This window comes from Rhinolophus hipposideros, assembly GCF_964194185.1.
Source record: "Rhinolophus hipposideros genome assembly, chromosome: 9".
Taxonomy (NCBI): domain Eukaryota; kingdom Metazoa; phylum Chordata; class Mammalia; order Chiroptera; family Rhinolophidae; genus Rhinolophus; species Rhinolophus hipposideros.
The window spans coordinates 13,617,989-13,640,877 of record NC_138055.1 but is presented as its reverse complement, the minus strand read 5'-3'; the positions used below and the strand labels follow the sequence as shown (position 1 = coordinate 13,640,877).

The 22,889-nt window shown below is 38.0% G+C and overlaps 1 protein-coding gene across 2 annotated transcripts in view; it reads right to left on the bottom strand.

Annotated features, from left to right (window-relative positions):
- Nucleotides 1-427: 427 nt before the first annotated feature.
- MTERF2 (mitochondrial transcription termination factor 2) overlaps nt 428-22,889 on the bottom strand; it is a 53,785-nt gene continuing 31,323 nt past the window's right edge. The window contains exons 2-3 of one of the 2 annotated variants that reach the window (XR_013993937.1): nt 22,758-22,831; nt 428-876 (exon numbers count right to left, since the gene is read on the bottom strand). The gene's annotated coding sequence lies outside the window, so the exon portion shown is untranslated. Of the gene's footprint in view, nt 877-22,757; nt 22,832-22,889 lie in introns of those variants that run through there. The other variant, XR_013993934.1, reaches the window with a different exon arrangement.

Sequence of the window (22,889 nt, the reverse complement as noted above, 5' to 3'; positions counted from 1 at the left end):
ACCAGCACCGCGCTCTAACCAATGAGCAACAACCATCCCCTGTGAGCTGCCTGCTTTTAAATGGAGCAATGGCAATGGTGGCCCCCATGGGCCAGGCACCTGCCACATTTCCCTATACAGATGAGTATGAGAAACATTGTCCAAGAGCAAGGAAAAGGACATGGAACAACAGCAAGCAAAGGTCACATGTAGAAATCAATAATGAGTACACTTGTTAATAAATGGAAGCAGTTCTGACTTGAAGTTGACCTTCAAAGCTGACCTCATGAAACAAAAATAACATCCAGATTGTCTCATATCAGACAAAAACCCCAACAAGAAAGATGTTTACATGAATCAACCAATTAGCTAATAAAAAAAAGAATCTGAATCATGTGAGAACTTGAAAAGAATCTCTATGAACTTAGATATTCTTTTTTTTTTTTTTAAGATTTTATTGGGGAAGGGGAACAGGACTTTATTGGGGAACAGTGTGTGCTTCCAGGACTTTTTTTTCCAAGTCAAGTTGTTGTCCTTTCAATCTTAGTTGTGGAGGGTGCAGCTCAGATCCAGGTCTAGTTGCCATTTTCTAGTTGCAGGGGGCACAGCCCACCATCCCTTGTGGGAGTCAAACCGGCAATCTTGTGGTTGAGAGGACACGCTCCAACCAACTGAGCCATCCGGGAGCTCAGCAGCAGCTCAGCTCAAGGTGCTGTGTTCAATTTTAGTTGCAGGGGTGCAGCCCACCATCCCTTGTGGCAGCCTTGGGAGTTAGGAGCACAGAGCTCCAACCGCCTGAGCCACCGGTCCGGCCCTGAACTTAGATATTCTTGCTCACTCTTGAATGAGCAAGAAAGATTTAATTCTGAGTCAATGACTGGTGACATCCAGTTTTGCCTAGAAAAAAAAATGCAGAAAATCTTACTAAGTTTATGCTTCTGTGAATATCATCTAGCAGTACATGCTGTTAACAAGACAAAAAGAAACCCAACTATATGGATGATATAAAAACTCCAGTGAGCAGATGGTGCTATCACCTCACATCAGCTTGTTAGAGCTTTATGATTTCTGTCCCGTTGCTTTTCTAGTTTTTTGCCTTAACTGTAATTCAGTGATTTTCTAATTTTTTTTTCTTTCCTTATGCAATTCACCTGACAGCAGCAGATTTGATGTACTGTGCTAAATAGTCAAGAACTCTAAAGAAAGCTAAATGCTATATAACTGACTAACTCTGTGTAAGTCTAAAGTCAACATTATATCTAATAAAACAAAACAATAAAAAAAAACCCAACAACATATCTTGGAGATCTTTCCAAATGAGTTCATGGAGTTTGCTCATTTTTTGTTTGTTTGTCTAAATAAGTGCGGAGTATTCCATTGTGTGGATGTACCGTAGTTTATTAAATCATTTCCCTATTGAAATACGCTGTAATGAATAACATACATTCATCATTTCTCATTTCATCCATTTGCAAGTGGATGTTTAGGATAAATTCCCAAAAGTGGGATTGCTGAGTCAAAGGGTAAATGTGTATAATTATATCGATATTGCCAAAGTGTCCCCTGGAAGAGTTTATCATTTGGCATCCCATCAAGGCAAAACAGTATGTATTTCCACGAGCTTCTCGAAGAGGTGTTTCTGAACAACTGGATCTTTGCCAATCTGATAGAGGAGAAAGTATCTCAGTATAGTTTACATTTGCATTTCTCTCAGTATGAATGAAGAGTGAAAGTCAACATCTTTTCAAATGCCTGAAAAAGCATTTGTCTTCCTTTCCCTGTCTCTCTTTCTTTTGGAACTCTGTTCTTATACTTGGCCCATTTTTCTTTTATGTTGTTGTTTCATTTCATCTTAATTTCTAGCAGCTTTTTACATAGTAAGTTGGTTAGGAAAGTGTTAACCCTTTCTATCTGTAATATGGGCTGCAAATATTTTTCCCCATTTACAGTTTGTCCTTGATTATGTATGGTTTCTTTTACTTGAAGAGGTTTTAGATTTTTTTTAAAAAGATTTTATTGGGGAAGGGGAACAGGACTTTATTGAGGAACAATGTGTACTTCCAGGACTTTTTCCAAGTCAAGTTGTTGTCCTTTCAATCTTAGTTGTGGCGGGCGCAGCTCAGCTCCAGGTCCAGTTGCCGTTGCTAGTTGCAGGGGGCGCAGCCCACCATCCCTTGTGGGAACCAAACCGACATCCTTGTGGTTGAGATGAAGCGCTCGCTCCAACCAACTGAGCCATCTGGGAGCTCAGAGACAGCTCAGCTCAAGGTGTCGTGTTCAATCTTAGTTGCAGGGGGTGGAGCCCACCATCCCTTGCGGGACTCGAAGAGCTGAACCAGCAACCTTGTAGTTGAGAGCCCACTGGCCCATGTGGGAATCGAACCGGCAGCCTTGGGTGTTAGGAGCACAGAGCTCCAACTGCCTGAGCCACTGGGCCGGCCCTAGATTTTTATATAGCCAAATGTATCAATCTTTTTAATTTTGAGTCATAACCCAAAGCTATAAAAAAATATACCCATGTTTTCCTTTAATACCTTTGTGAAGAAGGAATCCTTTTCCCCAAAAATGAACACTATTTTAAAAAGTTGTCACAACACTATTTATTTAAAAAAGCTTTTTTACCCCACCAAATGAGGATGCCCCCTTTATCAATACAGAAAATTCCCATACATATTTGGATCTTCTGGATTTTCCATTTTATTCCATTGGCCTGTTGTCTATTAGTGCCCACTGTTTTAATTATTGATACTTCATAGCATGTTTCCTAGTTGATAGGACTAGTTTCCTCTCATTGTTTTCTTTTTCAGAGTTTTCTGGGCAAGTTTTGCTTGTTTATTTTTTTATATTAGCTTCAGATTCAATTTGCCGAGATTTTACAAAAAGGTTGATATTTTTATTGGAATCAGGTTATATATAAGAACATATATATGAGATTATGAACATAATCTTTTTGATGTTCTGTCTTTGCCAGTGAGAATCACTTCAAGTTGGCTTCAAGTTCTTAAATTTAAAAAATTGGTTATAAAAAATTTCAAACATACACAAAAGTGGAGCAGATAGAAAACCAATCCCCCCGGGTACACATCACTCAGCTTTAAGCATTATCAACCATGGCAAGTCCTGCATCATCTACAGCCACATTCATGCCCCCACCCCCACCCCACAGATTACTTTTAGGCTAATCCCAGATATGATATATATTGTTTAATTCCTGAATATTACACAGGGTATTAAATAATGACTCTTTTACAGCTTTATTGAGATAAAATTATATAACATTGTGTGAGTTTAAGGTGTTCGATGTGATGATTTGATACATGTACACGTTATGCAATGATTAAAGACTCTTTTTTAAAACATAGCCACAATATCACTATCACAATGAAAAATTAATACCAATTCCTTAGTATTATTAACTATCCAGTCAGTGTTCAAATTTCCCTTAGTGTTTTATCATTTTTTAAAACAGTGGTTTGTTTAGAATGGGACCCAAACAAGGTCCTTAACTTCATTTGATTGATATGACTCTTAAGTCTCTTTTAATCAATAGGTTCTGCCCTCAGTTGCTTTTTTCCCTTGCAATTTATTTGCTGATGGAATGGGTAATTTTTTCCTACAGAACTTCTCACGGTCTGGATTTGTTGATTTCATCCATGTGCTGTTGTTTAACATGTTTCTCTGTCCTCGTTCTTAGAAATCTCTGGTAAGACCTGGAGGTTTGATCAGATTCCAGTTTATGTGGCAAAAACCCTCCTTCCTTGTTGGAGGTGTATACTTCCACCAGGACGCATTTATTGCTTGCTTGTCTTTTTTTGCAATTTTAGTAACCATTGATAATCATTGTCGGTAGAGCCATTATTTTATTAATGGCTTACAGAGTGGTGATATTCTAATTTTATCAAACCTTCTTTTATTAGTCAGGATACATCTATAAGGATAAGCTTTCTTTCATCTACTATTTGGTTGCCCTGAGCTACAGTTTATATAACAAAGGTGGGTCAAAAACTTGATTCTTTCCTTTTATTTACTAATTTTCAGAAAGATTAGTTGGCTCTCTAGCAACCTCCAAAAATGACCATGAGTTTTTTGATTTGGATAACATCATAAACTCATGGATTTAATGATATTTGATGCGTTTCACTCCACTGCAGTTTTCATCTTTATTGACACTCAAATTGTCCCATCTTTGGTCAGTGGAAGCCTCTTCAATCTGGCTCCTGAGACCTTTTCATAGGACTCTAGCAGTCTTTGGTAAATGTTTAATCTTATTCCTCTCTTAATAGTCACTTATTAAAGTGAACACTTTCTCTACCTTGCTTTTACTTAATGATATATTCTAGAAATTTCTCCATGGTAGTATGCAGAAATCCTCCTTATTCCTTTGCACAGGTGCCTGTGATTCTATTGTGTGCATGTACTAACATTTACTCAACCAGTCTCGTATTGGTGAATGTTTGGATTGTTTCCTGTCTTTTTCTACTACAAATATGCTACAACGTACAATCTTGTGCATACATCTTTTCATATTTCTGCCAGTGAATCCTGGGATAAATTCCTAGAAGTTGGATGTCGGGGTCAAAGAGCATTTCCATATGTGATTTTGCTAGATATTGCTAAATTCCTCACCATGAGGTTTGTGCCATTTTTGCATTGCTATCAGCAAGGTATGGAAATGCCAGTGAAACAGAATTTAGTAACATAGTCTATTTGTCAAACGCTTGGGTTTTTGCCAATCTGATAGGTGAAAACTGAGGTCTGATTATGAGCCAGGGTCAGATATTTTCCAATGCCTTTGTATTTCTTTTTCTGTGAACTACCTACTCAATATCTTCTGTTCATTTTTCCATGATTCTTGGTTTTTATATTTTCTATTTTTAGAAATTCTGTGTATATTAAGGATATTAACCCTTGTGATATAAGTTGTAAAAATTTTTCAGTTTGTCATTTGTGTTTTCAATTATGTTTTTTTGCCATACAAGTTATTATGGGCTGAGTCATTACCAACCCCGCCCAGTTCCTATGCCGAAGTCCTAACCTCCAGGACCTTAGAATGTGACTGTGTTTGGAGATAGGGCCCTTAAAGAGGTAATTAAGGTAAAATGAGGTCAGATGGATGAGCCCTGATTCAGTATGATTGATGTCCTTATAACAAGAAGAAATTAGAACAGATGCAAGGGAAGACCACGTGAAGACCAAGAGAAGGCCATTCACAAACCAGGAGAGAGGCCTCAGAAGAAACCAACCCTGCTGACATCCTGATCTCAGACTGTTAGCCTGCAGAATTGTGAGAAAGGAAGTTTCTGTTGTTTAAGCCACCAAGTAGAATTTGGTAGTCCTAGCAAACGAATACACCAGTTTTAAAAAATCGTGCAAGATTCATCAATCTCTTCCCTATTGCTTGAGGCATAGTTAGGAAATATCTCCTACTCCCAACAGAGAAACTCACCCTTGTTTTTTTTCTAGTATTTGTATCATTTCACACACCCCGCCCATACACATTTAATTTTAGAACCGTTTTAGATTTACAGAAAAGTCACAAAGATAGCAAAGAATGTTCTCGTATACCTCACCCAGTTCACCATATTGTTAACGTCTTACCCTTAGGTGCTTCCAGGTTCTGACAGTTTCTCGGACTTTCCTTGTGTTTGATGACCTTGACAATTTACAGGAGGACTGGTGTTGTGCAGACTATGCCTCCACTGGGGTTTGTCTGGGGTGTTTCTCAGGTACAGACCGGGGTTATGGGCTATTAGAAGACCACCGAAGTAGAGCGTCATTTTCATCACATCGTATCAAGGGTGCATGATACCAACATGACTTATCAGTGATTATACCATGTTTGTCCACCATAAACTAACATTTTGCCTCCCCTTTTCATGTCCTACTCTTTGGAAGCCCAGCACACACTCAAGTGTGAGAGGAGTTAAGCTCTTACTAGGAAAATGTCTGATGAATTTTTGATGGCAAATGCTCCATCTGAACATCCTGCTGCCCAAGCCTCTGCTGTGAGCAGTGAAAACCTGGCCAACCTCCTCCAGGCTGGTCAGGTTCCAAAAATGTAAATGTAAACCATTGAAATGTGATACTTACTTGGTTTTCATGGAAACATAAAGCAATTCTTTTAATTAGTTATATTGCATTACTCTTTGATAGAATTTGTTTATGAAACCACATGCTTGAAATCTAAGATGATATGAATTACTGTTAGAACCTGCAATTTCATTGGCAAAGTATTTCAAGTTATTTTTCTGTAACTACTATTTCCCTAAATAAACACACTTTTGAAAAAATCACATTGCCATAATTTCAACAAATTATTGTTCTATATATAGGAAAATAAATGTGGTCCTCTTGAGGTTATATTTTGGAGTATACATTTAAAAGTTGTCAGTAACTGCTAGGTATTGAATTCATCAGCCAGTGTTAATATTTATTCTTCAGCTTTAATAAACTTTTTATTTTAAGTAAGTAAACTCTTTTTGAGCTCTACCAGATTTGTTTTGTTTTTAGCCAAACGGGTCACATAGCTCTAAAAGTTACTATTTATGGAAACTACATTAAAAACAAAAATCCAGGCCAATACATATATAAATCATTGGGATAAGTTGCCAACTCTGCGTTTAGATGCAATATGTAATGTTGACATATCAAGTTTACTCACTATCAACAAATCAGTATCTACTCTTAGGTAACAGACAGTGACAGTTCTTTCATCCAGAAAAAAAGTAAGAGGAAAATATCTCATTACTTTGTACATCTAAATAGTTTCAGTGATAATACACTTTTGAAATAAAATCCATTTCTTACACCTGAACTTGACTTCTAATATGTCTGTAAAGTTTTTTGTATTTTTCTTGAAATTGTGATTTTAATTAAGGTTTTAAAAACAAATTTAACGTATGTGTTTGTCTATGCATTTTAAGTTAAACTGCCTAAAATGTGATTTGAGACATATTCATTTGTTAGTATTATGAACAGTAAGCAAACTAAGACGCTAGGTTTTGTCACCTGCTGCTAGATTTGTAAACAAAGGTAAATGTTGCTTTAAGACATAATTATAACGGAGTTAGACTATGGATGTGATACTTGATTTTTTAAAGATAAACTTGTTTGCTTTTGTGTATTATACTTTAAAACTTTTTTAAAAATGCATTTTCATGGCTTAAAAAAAAATGTTAGGTAAGTTCCCATTTCTTCTTTCTCTTCCTCTTCTCCGCGTTCTTTCCCCTTTCCTTCCCTCCGTGACAATTATGTCCAAGGCCATTAAGAGGAACTGGCAAGGTGGGCTTCCACATAGGGTGGAGAGACAGGACTGGGGGAGGGTGTCCACATGGTGTAGGAGTGGCATGGGATCTCACAGCCCAAGTGGAGGGAAGAGGATGTCCGTGTAGGAGGCTGGCTGCTCCTGTGGTGCTGAACCCCAAGTGGGAGAGGAGGGCATCAACATGAAAAACGGGGCCATGCTGGTGACAAGCGATTGATTATATAGAATGGGATGAATCAAAAATACCTTACAGATAATGGGAACCAGGTGTCTCACTGTCAGGAAAAGGACAAATAATATAGAAAGGGAGAAAGCAAAAAGGAACTCTAGGACGTTAGTTCTGAATTAGAGGTATCGGTGGAACTTCATGGTTGTCAATATATAGACATACAGAAATAAATATAGAGGTAAATGTGCGTTTGTACAACCGACTAGCAGTGAGCCTTCCTAGAGACAGACCTTGGTTTCTAGATACCGTTTTCCACTAAAAGGTATCAGGACTCTCCTGGATGAAATTCAAAGCTGGGGCAGGGAAAATGCAAGATAAAGTTGGAACAACTTGTGCCAGAAAGTTAAAAGCTGCTCAAGAGATATGGGGAGATGTCAAAAGAACAGGGAAGCCAACTTAAAAGGGGCTCCCACCAGCCAAATCTAGGCCAGTTTGGGCGTCAAGAGAAATAATGGTAATAAGAGAGTGTAACCTATTAAATAAAATAGAAATCCATGAGTGTGTATTGATTTAAGTAAACAAGTTAATTGAATGTCTGATGAGGAATGGGAAGGGAACATTTACAAAGTCTCATTTACAAATATTTACAAATACCTCTACACAAAATACTTATTAATTGCAAAGGGAAAGAGTAACATAGAGTAGATACTACCTTAAACAAGTGACCAAAATGAACTGCATGAGTAATGAAATAGATTGAAACCATGCACCAAATAACGGAAATGAGAAGAACAGTATCACTTCTGTCATGCCCCTGCTGTCCCAAGCTTAGTGGGGGGAAGCAAAACCATCTTACATGCTCACAGATTCTGTACGTCAGGATTTGCAGGAGATGCAGACATCTCACCTCTGAGTGGACTATTAGCCATAATATGACTATTAGCCATAAAAAAGGAAATTCTGCCATTTGCAACAACATGGATAGACCTTAAAGGCATTATGCTAAGTGGAATAAGTCAGATAGGAAAAGACAAATACTCTATGTGATGTCTATACTCATCTGTGATGTCTAGGGCCTCATCTGGGAAAAAGTCTATCACTTCTTGAGTGATTCAAACAGTTGGGTGCTGGGATTGCCTGGAGTTTTCTTTATGCAGTGTGGCATCTGGGCTTGGATGGCTTGACAGCTGGGCCCAGGGGGGCTGTCAAGCAGAGAGTCTCCATGTGGCTGGCTTCTCACAGCCTGGTATCTGGGTTCTCAGAGGGAGTGTCCTGAGAGAGAGGCAGGGAGGGAGTGTTTCAAGAGACCTACAGAGAAGCTGCAAGATTTATTTTAACCTAGCCTTGGGAGTCACCAAGCATCGCTTCTGTTTCATTCTATCAGTTACAAGAAAGTCCCTAAAGCCCACCCAGATTCAAAGGGAGGGAAACTAGACTTCACTTCTTGATGGGAGTGATTACTATCTTTGCAAGATCCATTGCAGAAGACCATAAGAGATGGGACAAAGACTGGTTCAATATGAAAATTTTGAATAGACAAAGAAATCTAGAGAATAGCCAAAGCAATCTCAAGAAAAAAACAACAAAGCATCACGTTTCTTGATTTCAACCTTTACTACAAAGCTATATTAATCACACATTATGGTACTGGCATAAAAGCAGATACATAAATCAATAGAACAGAACAGAGACCCCAGAAATAAACCCACGCATATATGATCAAGAATATACAATGGGGAAAGGACAGTTTCTTCAATACATGGTGTTGGAAAAACCGTACAGCCACATGCAAAAGAATGAAACTGGACCACTATCTTACACCACACACAAAAATTAACTCAAAATGGTTTAAAGAATTTAATCCATTGGATTAAAGAACTTGAATGAAAGACTTGAATCTATAAAACTGCCAGACAAAAACACAGTCAATAAGCTCCTAGACATTGGTTTTGGCAATGATTTTTTTTGGATTTGACACCAAAAATAAAGACAATGAAAACAAAAATAAAGAAGTGAGACTACATCAAACTAAAAAGCTTCTGTACAGCAAAGATAACCATCAACAAAATGAAACAGCAGCCTACAAAGTGGGAGTAAATATTTGCAAATCATATATATGATGGGGGTTAATATCCAACATATACAAAGAACACATACAACTCAACAGAAAACAAACAATCCAATAAAAATGGGCAGAGAATCTGAAGAGAGATTTTTCCAAAGATACAAATGTCCAACAGATATACGAAAGGTGCTCAACATCATGAATCGTCAGGAAAATGTAGATCAAAACCACAGTGAGATGTCACCTCACACCTGTTAGAATGTCTATCATCAAAAAAAAAAACAAAGTGTTGGTGAGGATGGGGAAAAAAGGGAATCCTTGTGTACTGTTGGTGGGAAGGTAAATTGGTGCAGCCACTATGAAAAACAGTATGGAGGCTCCTCAAAAAATTTCAAATAGACTACCACGTGATCCAGCCATTCCACTATAGATATTTATCTGAAGAAAATGAAATCACTATCTTGAGAAGATATCTGCACCCCCATGTTCACCGCAGCATTATTTACAATAGCGAAGACATGGAAACAACCTAAGTGTTCATCAACAGATGAATGAATAAAGAAAATGTATACATTTATACAATGTGGTATGGATATGGTAATACACACACACACACACACACAATGGACTATTAGCCATAAAAAAAGAAATTCTGCCATTTGCAACAACATGGATAGACCTTAAAGGCTTATGCTAAGTGGAATAAGTCAGATAGGAAAAGACAAATACTCTATGAGCTCACTTATAAGTGGAATCTAAAACAAACAAACAAACAACCCAAAACCAAAAACTCTGAGCTCATAGAGAACAGATTGGTGATTGCCAGAGGCAGGGGGTGGGAGGGTAGAAGGTGGTCAAAATTTCAGACTTCCCAGTTATAAAATAAATAAGTCCTGGGGATGGAATATACACCCTGTGACTATAGTTAACAACACTGTGTTGTATATTAGAAAGTTGCTGAGAGAGTGGATCTTAAAAGTTCTCAACATAAGAAAAAAAATGTAACTGTGTGGTGAGATGTTAAATATATTGTGGTTATCATTTCACAATATATACATATATTGAATCATTAGGTTTGTACACCTAAAACTAATACAATTTTATGTTCATCTCAATTTGAAAGATTTGCCTTTTCTGGAAATTTCAGATAAATGAAATCGTACAGTATGTAGTCATTTGCATCTGGTTTCTTTCACAGGTGGGAGACATTACTGAGGAATGACAAAGCATCTGACTAATGTGTGCTTAGATGCACTGACAGAGGCAATAGGAGGTATTGATAAAGAATTACAGAGAAGAGCACATCAGTCAGAGTAAGCCTGATAAATTCTAAAAATCAGCACAAAGGAGTAAGGCAGAGAAAAAATTATGAAAAAGACTATGTCAGAGTAAGCTCAACGTAACCAACACAAATTGAAAAACTGCTTCTGTTTATTAAAAGCAGGATGATGTGTAACAACTGTAGCTTCAATTCCAGATAGAATTAAAAATCCACTAGTTTTGCAGCCACTTGTAATTTGCGTGTATGTTAGTATTTTTTTGCTCAACAATAAATCTAATTCTATATTTATGAATTGGCATGTTCCTTTGAGTCTCAACTTTTCATTTCTCTTACATATATAGTATAATGTTTTTGAGGTTAACATATGTTGCAGCAAGTATCAGTAGTTTTTTCCTTTTCACCACTGAATAGCACTCCACTGAATGGATATACAGTCTATTCTTGTTATTCCAGGTAGTTACGTTCTATAAAGTCACTTCAAGCACTGAAGTAGTAAATACTGGGGAAATACAGAGTCAGGTTCCTGAAAAATACCATTTTCATCAACTAATCAATACATAAAATTATTTTGTGTGTGTTTCCGTATAAAGACACCTTACTTAATAGATATTGTTGATTCATTAACACTGAATTCATGACAAACAGCATGATAAATTGGACCTGAATGACTCCATGAGGCTTATCACAACCTTCTCATGCTTAGTAAGAAGCACTGGACAGCATTTCAGCCCTAGGTTTGGATGCTATTTTGAACAAAATCACCAAGAAAAAGCACAAAATGTGAAAAACAAGACACTAAGTAGACTGAAAAAAGATACTTGTGTACAGTAAGGGAGCTGAAACAAGAAGGCAGTGTTGCCTTGTTTGACCTCAGCTGGGAACATGTGCGTTGGGTGACTCAAATTTTCTGCTTTTCAGCACACGCGCATGTCGGAGAATGACCAGGAAATCATCTTGATTTTGGGGTTACAAATAAGTTTTAGCACGTAGACAAATTTGCAAATGTGGAATCTATGAATAATGAGAATTAAATGAACTATATTTTCTCTCTTAACCAGTTGACAGACATTTTGGTTGTTTCTACATTTAGGCTATTATGAATAATACTATTATGAACATTTGTGTACAAGTCTTTGTGTAGATACGTACTTTTATTTCTCTTGGGCACATACCTAAGAGTAGGGTTTCCAGGTGGGAATGCCCGCCCGTCCTCGTGGACTTTCACTTTCTCGTTCCCGAATCCTAAGAAAATTTGGTCAGGAAATTGGGAAAATCGGCTCCTTGAACCCAGGTGGTTGGTAGTATTGGCAGTTACTTTGTGGAAACAATTCATCATGGAGAACAGAAAACAGTTTGTATCTCGGGATTCGGGAACGGGAAAGCGAAAAAATTCCTGAAGAACAGGTGGGAATTCCAGCCCAGAAATCTACCTAAAAGTGGAATTTCTAGATCATCTGGTAAGTTTATGTTTACCTTTTTAAGAAACTGCCAAATTGTTTTTCCAAAGTGGCTGTACCACTTTACACTCCCACCATCAATGTCTGAGGGTTCCAGTTTCTCCACATCCTCGCTAGTACTTGCGATAGGCCTATCTTTTGATTATAGTCATTTCAGTGGATGTGAAATGGTATCTCATTTGGTTTTGATTTACATTTCCCTAATGACTAATGATTGTGAGCATCTTTTCAGGTGTTTATTAGTTATTCATATATCTTTTATGGTGCAAGGTTTACTAAAATAATTTGTTCACTTTTAAATTGGGTTGACTGATTAGGTCCTTTCTATATTCTGAAACAAATCTTTTATCAGATATATGATTTGCAGATATTTTGTCTGTGGTTTGTCTTTTCATTTTCTTAGTGGTGTTTTATGAAATATAAAAGTTTTCCATTTTAATTAAGTCTAGTTTACAATTTTATCTTTTCTGGAATGTGATTTTGGTGTTGTATCTAAGAATACTTTGTCTAACCCAAGGTCATGAGGATTTTTTCCTATGATTTCTTCTAGAAGTTATATTCTTTATCTTTTAAAGTCCAATGATTTTAGTAGGATATTGTGTTGGCCATTATTGAGCAAATTTCCCCCTAGATTATCATGTACCAGTCGAATGTAGACTTTTGTTTTTCAGGAAAAATATGCTTAAAATTTCTGCTTATAAATATTTGTATGTTCCATAGTTTTGCTTTTCTTCTTAGGGAACTTCAAATAAGTATTTTGCTTACCTTCCGTTATCTGTCATTTCATCTATAATCCTTTATATATATTTTTTGTTTCATCTTTGCTTTTCTCATTTCTAATCTCTATGCCCCTAACTGTGCTTTCAGTCATGTTTAGTTTTCTTTGTGCTTCTTATAATTTAGTTTTTATTTTTTGAAATTGTTTTGTTTTTTCCCCATTTCTCCTTTGATACCTGAATCATATCAGTGAATGCTTCACCCACTTCTATCATCCAGCGATCACCTCCTATTATCTGGCCATTGCTTTCCTGAGCTCTTTTATACCTGCTCTGTGTTTTCCTAGGTTGAATAGAAGCATTGGGTTTCTGAAAGTTCATGTTGGGATGCTGGGTACTCATTTTCTTCTGCTTTGGGTCAACATTTTGCTGTTGAGTTTCTTTGTCCGCAGGGGAATTTTGTTGTCCTTTTTCATCAATTTCTTACAGTATCATTGTAAGGATGTTTTTAAAAAATTGTATTTTATTTAAAAAATCTATTCGCTATACATTCTTAAGGAGGGTAAAGGAGAGCAACTTGTATGTTTTCCAGTACCAAACAGATTTGTCAAAAAAGACCTCCTAATAAAGTGACATTTGAGCAGACCTAAAGGAAGTGAGCTGGCAAGCCAGAAATCCCAAGTATTCTAGGAAAGGGAATAGCAAGTATGAAGGCCCTGCAGAAGAATACTTGGCACGTTTGAAGAATAGCAGTGGGCCAGAACAAAAGATGAAGTCAAGGTACAGGGAAGGGGGAAGGAGTACAGTTCCCACAGGCCCTTGTATGAAGTGACAAGATTTTGGCTTTTACTCTAAGTAAGATGGGAAGCCATTGGAACATTTTACGCAGAGGCGTTGACTGATTTAAGTTTTAAAAGGATCACTCAGAATACTTCGTTGAGAACTGGCTATAAGGGTGCAAGGGTGAGAGTGAGGAGACAGAGTAAGAGGCTATTGCAATAATTCAGGTGAGAAGTGATGGAGGCCTGGCCCACATTGATAGCAGTGCCAGTGATGAGAAACGATTGGATTCAGAACATATTTTGAAGTAGAAGTAACTGTATTTCCCCCGAGACTGGATGTGGCATACAAGCAAAAGTACAAGCTCATGATAACTCCAAGTTTTCTGAACTGAGCAACAAGAAGGATGCAGTTATCATCAACTAACTTGGAAAAGACTTCTGGAGGATGAGGTTTGAAGGGCAAGATCAGAACTTAGATTTTAGACAGCGAGTTTGAAATGCCTGTTATACATTTTAGTGGAAACTTCGTAGACAACTGATTACACACACGTCTGGAATTCAAGGAAGAGGTCCGGACTAAAGATACAAATCAGCACATACATTATATTTAAATCCATGAGTAACTGACGTTACTCAATCCAGGGAGTTCACTTTCAATTAAGATTTTTTGAAGCCTGAGCCTGTTTAGAAGTCAGGATGAGAAGGCACTAGAAAATGAGATTCCCATAGAACCTGAAACACCAGTGAGAGTCTAATGGACCTGGAGAAGCCACCTCCTCTACATTGCCATGAGGTCATGTATAACAACAATGGCTTGGGAAGGGAAAATGTGGGTGAGAACACCCTGAAAAACTAAGTGTTTATCCCTGAAAAGAAGAGGCAAAGCTGACTCTAAAAAGACTTTGTAATGGAAAGAGACTGAGTTACCCTTAGTAATTGGCAAATTCATGATTCTTCCCCTGACGTCAAAGGGAATGGAAGCCTCAAGGCAAGTTACAGGAAATAGAGTGCTATGTTTTACATTTTTGGGTATAGTGTACAAAATTTAGATTCTGTTACCCTGATCAACAATTTGATGACGGACATCCATGTTCTTCAGCCCGTGAAGGTGACAGCCCCAGCAGGTCCAATTTACTCCCAGGCTTCAAGAGCTTGAAGGGAGATGTTGTGCCTTGAACTGTCGATCACAATGCAAACAGCTACCATGTACCGAGTACTTACTCTGTGAGTGAGCGGTTTAGTACATTGTTACTTGATCATCTCCACAGTCGTAGGAGATGAGGACCACTAGTAGTCCACATTTTAGAGAGCAGGGAAAAGAAGCCCAGAGAAGCAATCTGAGCAAAGTAGTAGAATCATGATTAAAACTCAAGTCTGCTTACAGCATCTGGACTGTGACTCACCATATCATTGCCCAGTCACATCACCTTGAAACTCAGGCCTAATCTAGTCAAGGCTCCAGGAAGCTTCAGGAAGGGGGAGGGGCCTCGTTAAGGCAACCTGCCAGAGACTGAGTCAAGGGGTCGTAGGTCACAGCTTTCACAAGCATAAAGGCACTCATAAATAGATCGTGCTCACATTTTGTCACTCCTCTAATCTGTCCTCCTAAGAAGCAATGGGCGGTGGGACTAGTAGTCTATTTTGGGACTATTAACTAGCACAGAGGCTCTGAAAAGCTAATGAATCTCTTGGCAAATAAATTAGACCCCATGTAAGAATGTGCCCTAAAAGCAAGGAAGGAAAGTAGGTCAAGCAGTCACTAACAAATTTTAGTGCGGCAATTTTACATCTAGGAAAAGATTGGTATTAGTTCCTCTACACTTTGGTGAAGGATTTGTGGCTACTTCCCTCACCTTCAATGAGAGCACAAAGGGCAGATTTCAGAAGGCGCCCGGAAGCAGGTTTTCCCCTCCTAGAATATTTCCCTCTGCAGACTGATAGCAATGTTTCACTTAGGAGAAACCCATGCACCCTGGTTACAGAGGCCTTAAGATGAGTTTTCTTCACCTATCAAAGAGAAACCACACCCTCAGAATGCACACAGCAGTCAAAACCATAGGTGGGCAATTGCTCCCAAGCACAGGACCAGCTGAGAGGCTCTCTTTCTGTAGTTCACACAAATCCCAGACAGACTATGCTGTGATTTGGGGTCATGTGGAAAACGTTAATTCAGTAAGTCTCTCATCTCATGGTAAGCATACTTGCCTACTGTAGGTTACAATAAAGACCCTATGGTTCAATTTTGGGCAGCTCTACTTTATTTTTTTAAAGCTCCACCTTGCCTATCTTCACCAATCCCCATGTCATTCTTTACCATTGAAAACGCTTATGCTAGCTGAGCTCTGCTACTATTTTGGGTGCTCTGCCCCAAGGTGAAGTAGTTTAGGTTTATTACTAGTCCCCTTCGTGGATCGCACATCAATACTGATGTGGGTGGAAAATAATAATCATTCCACTCTGCTTACTTATAAGTATTCAGCTCAAGTTCTTATAAAAGCAGGCACTTAATACTTATTAAATAAAGATCACTTCTTCCCTGCTCTGTCCCAGAAGTTCTCTACAGCTCACATCCATACCTACGTTTCCTGCATTCATTCAGTCCTCTTTTACTGACCACTCATTTGGGCATTTTTTGCATTATCACTTACTGATTTATAAATGCTTAATGTGCATATGTCTTGCCTTTATCAAAAGTGTAAACTCCTTAAGGATAAGATTTATGTTATCCATCTTCTAGTGCTAGACAGACATATGGCTGCACATAACAAATGCCCAGTGTTTCCGTTAGACTCTCCTGACTATAGGAAACAAAGGTTACAGTTCCCTCAGGCAATGAGGGAGATGACTGAGAAACCAGGCAAAGCCAAACAGTCCATAGGAAGAGCAGGGCATGTAGCAGAATCAGGCTACTCTAGAGGATAGAAACCAGATTCAAACTGGGGTACTTAGGTTATTTCCCCTAGGCATATAGACTTGGGTATCAATGATTCTAGTAGAAAAGCTTGTTTGAAGCTGATCTGGTAAGGAATAAGGAAAGATAATGAAAGTGGGAATGAGAGAATTCCCAAGAGAAGCTAGGGGTGAGAGTGAGAAAAGCAGAGGGTAGCTTCTATCATCAGTGTCTACCACTTCATGGTTACAGCAACTCAAGAGGTCTGGCTGCATCAGTGTCCTTGCCTTCCATTAGATATCTACACAATCATCTTCTCAATTCCACCCCCTTTTTGACTAGCTCAAGTGGGTTTCTCTTTCTTACAAAATGATTCCTTTCAATAAACCAATTTACTATCGTAAAATGGTCCTCACTAAGAATGCACTATAGCAGTATTCTAGTAAAGCACCCACATTATTTTAACTCAACCACAAATTTTATTAAAATTGATTGTCTACCTCTTATCATTGAACTATTGAGACAAGAGAATATCACCTTCATTGTACACACTGTAGCCTGCACTGTCTCTTCTAACCAGGAAGCGGTTAGGGACGGGAATGCAAAAATGCAGGCTACACTGGGCTTGAGAAAATTCTAAGTCATCGGGAGAGATAAGTCAGACAAACCTTCAATGGCTGAAAAAAGGAGAGCAAATTTAGCAATTCACAGAAGGAACAGGAAAGAATCTTCGATTACAGACTCTCCGTCCCAGGTCCAGGTCCAGGAGACTTGGAGAGAATTTAGCAACTGACGAATGCCAAACACAAACTTGAACTCAGGGCTAAACAATGGGGGTAAGTCAGATGGAGTTTCTTCTTTCCAACTCACTGTGCTTGACCAGGAGGAGGAAGAGAGGAAGAGAGGAAGAGATATGAGGGAAGTCTGATGATACAGAGCTCCTGACTAGGAATATACAAATTAAAGATGACTTTGTGAAAGATCCAAAAGTGCAACTGGTCAGACCCCAAAAACGCACACGAAACACCTGACCTAAAAGTCTTATTCCTTTATGAAAAAGTTACCTTGGCAGAGCACCAAAGTCAAGAAACTCCAGGAGAATAAAGACAACAGTAGCTGCCGATGCTGGAAGAGTTGGTAGGTAAACCAAGCTGGCTCATTGAGACCCCTTCAGCAGAGAACAGCTCTATGGCAGTCTGATGAAGTTTCACACCCACCCAAGAACCTGTGAGACTGAATTCTGTAGGTGAAAATGGAAGGTTTCCAGGCACTACGCAGTCTTCTCTAAGGGTCTCTTAGAGGGAGCCTGGAGCACTTAAGCAGAATGAAGGCTCTGGCCAATACTGCTATCGGAGAAATGGGAAATTAGGAAGTCCATCAGAAGCAGGCCTTCTGAGCACTGGTGGGTGAGGCCCAGGATGAATGTTTGTTCCCAATAGCCAGAGAAAATTTTGTCCACTGTAGCAGAGATTATTGGTGACTTCTAATAGCTGAACTTCTAATAGCATGAACTGTGAAATTAATCTCAAATTAATCCACCTGTATGTCTGCTAGATCTCTAAATCACAAAGTAGAGGTTACAAAATGTTTTTGCACATTTTAAATCATTCTAGTTTATTCGCTCACATCTTCATTCCCTTCCCTTTGTTTAAGGAGAGCAGCCACTTACGCTCCTACAGGTCAGCATTTCATGGTAATTTCAGTAATACAACTTGATTTTGAAGATGCTCAATTTGATTTTATGTTTTTGCCAAATTGCTCACCACACTTGACCACTGTTGACTACTTTCTGCTTTCAAATGCTCCTTACCTCTACAGTACAGCATCAGGAACCACATTTGTACAATAAACAAGTTCCTGAAAAACTGTAAATCAGTTCTTGAAATCCAATTGTATTTTCCTATAGTTTTGACAGTTTCAGAGATGCTTTATCTTCATCTGTGATTGATCATCAATTGGCAGTGACTTTCAACTTCAGTTTTGTTACTCCACCACAAACCAAGTGGCACCTCTTGATAAATAAAAATTTCAGTGTACTATGAACTCTGGTACTCTACAAGGACAAGTTCTTTCATAATATGAATTATCCACTAATAATTTATCTTTTTTTATATTTAGAATTTACTATCAGGTGAGCTACTTCATATTGTCTTCATGTTGGCCCTATTTCATCCCAATATTTTTGCATTTCAACATCTTTTTTGTCAGACTTATTGATATAATTTACATACAGTAAGATTACCTTTTAGTGTATAGTTCTGAATTTTGGAAGATGCATACATTGTGTAATACACATCACACTTAAGATATAAAACATTTCCGTCAAACCCCCCGCCCCAAATTCCCTCAAGCCCCTTTGTACTTAATCCCTCCCAACACCCAGGCAGCACTTGATTTGTTTCCTTTCTCTATAATTTTGGCTTTTCCAGAATGTCACATAAATGAAAGCATCAGTACATAGATTTCTGAGTTTGCATCTTCTACTTACAATAATACACTTGAGATTCATTCAAGTTGTTGTATCACTAGTTCATTCCTTTTATTTGTGATTTTATTCCATTGTATATGTGTACCACCATTTGCTTATCCATTTACCAATTGAAGGACATTTAGACTGTTTCCAGTTTTTGGCTATTATAAAACTTGTGTCCAGGTTTTTGTGTAAAAAATGTTTTAATTTCTCTTGGCTTAATACCTAGAAGTTGGATCGCTGGGTCATATGGTAAGTATATGTTTAATTTTGTAAGAAACTGCCAAATTGTTTTCCCAAGTGTTTCTGCCATTCCATATTTGCATTAAGGTCTGGGAGTTGTAGTTGCTCCACATCCTCAACTGCATTTGGAATTATTTTTATTTTAACCAAGTAGTGATATCTCATTGTGGTTTTCATTTGCATTTCCCTAATGACTAGTGATGTTGAGCATCATTTCTTGTGCCATCCAAATATCTTCTATGGTGATCATTCAATTATGCTGATGTCTTAAAAAATGGTTTGTTTGTCTTCTTATTGAGTTGTAGTTCTTCATATATTCTGGAGTCACATATCAGATACATGTTTTACAAATATTTTCTCCTAGTGTGTTGCTTATCCTTTCATTTATTTTTTTAACAGTGTCATCCAAAGAACAGAAGTTTTTATAAATTAAAACATGTTTTTCTTTAATGGATTGTGCTTTAGGTATTGTATCTAAGAAATTTTTTGCTTCACCCAAGATCACAAAGATATTTCTCCTATGTTTTCTTCTAAACACTTTATAATTTTACATTTAGATTTATGATCCATTTTGAGTTAGTTTGCATGTGGTACAAGGTATGAGTTAACAGGTTGAAGTTCTTTTTTTTTCTTGCAAAATTATGTCAAATTATTCCAGCATCATTTGTTTCTTTTCACTATCTTTTGATAAGGTTGCATTTAGCAGACATTCAATACAGAATCTACAAAAAGGAAGGAAACTCGCTATCTTCAGTGTGACAGTCCTAAGGTTGGAGATGGGTGGGCAGTTCCGTTTCTTTACCTGGCAAGAAATGCCATAGTAGTATGCTTTTCACTTCATAGACATGCATAGTACAGGACAGTCCAAAATGACAATGCTCTCTAGCCAGGAACATACCTGTGGTTGAACAGGTTGAGCTTATTACATGTTGCAGCAAGGGGGAACACACACTATGGGGAACCGTGAGGGATCGCAGTAAGAGGGTGTTAGAAGATTTATATTAAGATTTGGATTTGTCTTAGGGGACTTTGCTCTAAATTAGATGCTGTCAGGAGGCAGGGGTGACTTATAGGACTGGGTAGCTCAATAAATCTTATGTAGAAAAATGGAAGCCTAGAATGAGGCTAAAGCTATAATTGGTAAAGAAATAACAGCCACTCATATTCGTTTGATATTTTCAGTTTGTGTATTCCATTTGGAGGCTTGGATAAGGTTTATGTTTTTGCCTGTGTTTGGACATAATTATGGAATAGTCTTATGTTTGTCCTGATCCATCATGATTATGGAGTGACCTTTTCTGATGCTGATGTTCTCTGAAACTGTTTTTGTTCAAGGGGAGACAACAAGGCCTAGTTGTGCCACGCCCACTCCTAGCAACACCAAGACCTAGCTGACAGCACCAGGCCAGCTACTTGGTATCAGGAACATCTGTTCTCTTTCTCAGAATATAGTAGTTAAGAACTTAGGCCCCAGAGTCAGAAAAAAATGGTTTGATTCCTGGCTCTGCTCTTTACTGTGGGCCCTTGGGTAGCTCTGCTCTTCACTGTGGGCCCTTGGATAAATTATCTAACTTCTCCATGAGTCAGTTTCCTCATATGAATATGGGGATAACAGTACTTGCCTCATTGCACTTTTGGGAGAAATTAGATGATACATACTAAAAACTTGTATCAAATAAATCTTAGTTATTATTATTATTACGTCACAGAAAAGATTAAGAAAGATATTAGGGCAGAGAAAGGAAAACCAAGAATACTCCGGGTAATTGTGCCAGGAAAGTCAAAGAGTAGTAAGAAAGTGAGAATAGAAAAGCAAAACAATTGACATTGGGTGGTGGTAATCTATAGAAAGCTGTTAACTGTCCAGATCATTTAAAAATGCCAGCACAGTTCACAAAAACATGGTCAAATAGGAAAATGTGTGGACACTACACCAAATGATTTGTCATTTAAATGAGTTCACATAGAAACATGGAGAAGAGTGGCTGACAACTCAACAATGAAAACTGTTACTGCGCATATGCTAAGAGGTAGATTCATGTGATGGACAAAGGTTAGATTGGCTTCCCTTTCAATTTCAATGTACACTATAAATAATGTATCTCTTGTTTTCATGTTTCTGGTTTCCAGCTTGCTTCTTTCTGGGCCTCACTTTTTTGAACTACCCCACCTTGTTAAGCATGCAATGTCACATCTAATTGCTCTAGTTGTTCAATAACGCAAAAGGCTCTGTGTAATCAACTAGAGGAAAACTCAGCCATTTAAGAGACTGGATAATTGATATAGGCTGTATTAAGAATTTTCCATTAAAAAAAGTTATTGTCTGCAGGACTATTGGGACTACCATTATTCTAAGATATTATTACAATCTTTCAAAAATAGTGTCCAGAAATAAAAAGTTTCATTTTAATAATCTAAGAATGGGATTTCAGACCAGGAATCAAGAGCTGAGTGGATTTAATCCATAAAATGCATAGTCCCTCATTTCCTTAAATCTCCTTCTGCTGCACCCAGGTACCCCAAACACAGCATCCACTCCATCAAGATCATAGCATTTATTTTCATTTTAGATCCAAGAGTGGATGGGCACTGAGTGGTGCTATTCATTTTTATAGGTAAGAAAACGGAGGCAATATGAAATGACGAGTGTCAGACTTACAAGAAACACATGACTACCTATACTTGGCAGTTTCAGAAGGTTCTGGTGAACTCACAGCCTCCACCCCAAAGCTCCCCTATATCTCAGTTGGTTTATGAGATAGTTTCAACCACTGCTACGGATTATGGCTTTAATAACCGTAAAAATGCAAAATCTCCCAGGAGTGGCTACAGTTTCATCAGCCATTCATACTTTAATAGTGTTTAAATTCTTTTGCAGAGAGAAAGAAGTGCAAGGGAAAGAAGAAACAATGAGACTGTGCGCTTCATAATTTTTGCCTAGTGTTCACCTTGGAAAGATCACATATTAAGGACAGAGGTTTAGGTGATAACAAGAAAATAGAGTAGGTATCCACCTCTTCACATGCTGGGTAAAAAGAATTCATAGTCCCTCCTCCTCATCCAAATCAGATTGTAAAGCGACATTATTATTTAATGTCCCCTTTAGTTCTGGAAAACTGAAATATCTTGATAGTCTCTGCACAATGATCTACGCAGATCTGATTTGCTGCTTTGATAAATCAATGATTAGCCTGAAACCACAAACTATATTTAGTCCACTCCATTTAGGAGTAAAAGCCTGCGTCCTCCAGAATGCTTTCCTTGGTGAGCTTGTACTTTGCTGAGCCTTGTCAATATTTATTCAGTTGCACGACCTGATTATTCTGCACTATGAAAAAACATTTTGTTAGATTATTCACTGGTTGCTTCAAGTGTTTTGTCTTGCTAACTAGATTGTGAAGGAAGCCCTCCCGCTTGTGCAGGAGTGTATAAAGCCTCACCGTTTATGAAGCTCTTTCACATCCAGTATCTCTCGATTCTCTCGATAAACCCATGGCTTATTGTCATCTTCATTCTACAGGTGTGGAAAGAGAGGCAAACAAGTCAACAGATACCATTTATCGGGTTCAGCA